General features: G+C 59.6%; 1 protein-coding gene across 1 annotated transcript in view; it reads right to left on the reverse strand.

Moving 5' to 3' along the window:
- LOC119582255 (neuroglian-like) overlaps positions 1-337 on the reverse strand; it is a 25,477-nt gene that overhangs the window by 12,621 nt on the left and 12,519 nt on the right. The gene's annotated exons all lie outside the window — the stretch shown is intronic.

Here is a 337-nt window from a genome sequence, read left to right on the forward strand (position 1 = left end):
CCCCAACCCGGGGCAGATCCCAGGGCCTCCCCAAACCCAGTGGGCGTGGGCTCGGGTCCCCTCGGGGGGCGTGCAGGAAATTTGGGGGGTGCCACTCGACGGCGGTCACTATCCTGTCTCCCTTGGCGCCTGACTGCCCGGCGGACTGTGATAGGCGCTGGGGGCGCGCCGGCTTTCCGGGGTCACTGGTAACCTCCTGGAAGGCATTCGAGCGCCCGATTAGCACGGAACCAGCGCATTGCTCGGTTTAAAAGCGTAGATACCCAAAAATTGTAAAAAAAAAAAATACTTTTTTTATTTGAGCCCCCGTGCGTATTTTGGCTGCTGCATGCGTGCA

The sequence above is a fragment of the Penaeus monodon genome, chromosome 15 (genome assembly GCF_015228065.2).
Source record: "Penaeus monodon isolate SGIC_2016 chromosome 15, NSTDA_Pmon_1, whole genome shotgun sequence".
NCBI classification, from domain to species: domain Eukaryota; kingdom Metazoa; phylum Arthropoda; class Malacostraca; order Decapoda; family Penaeidae; genus Penaeus; species Penaeus monodon.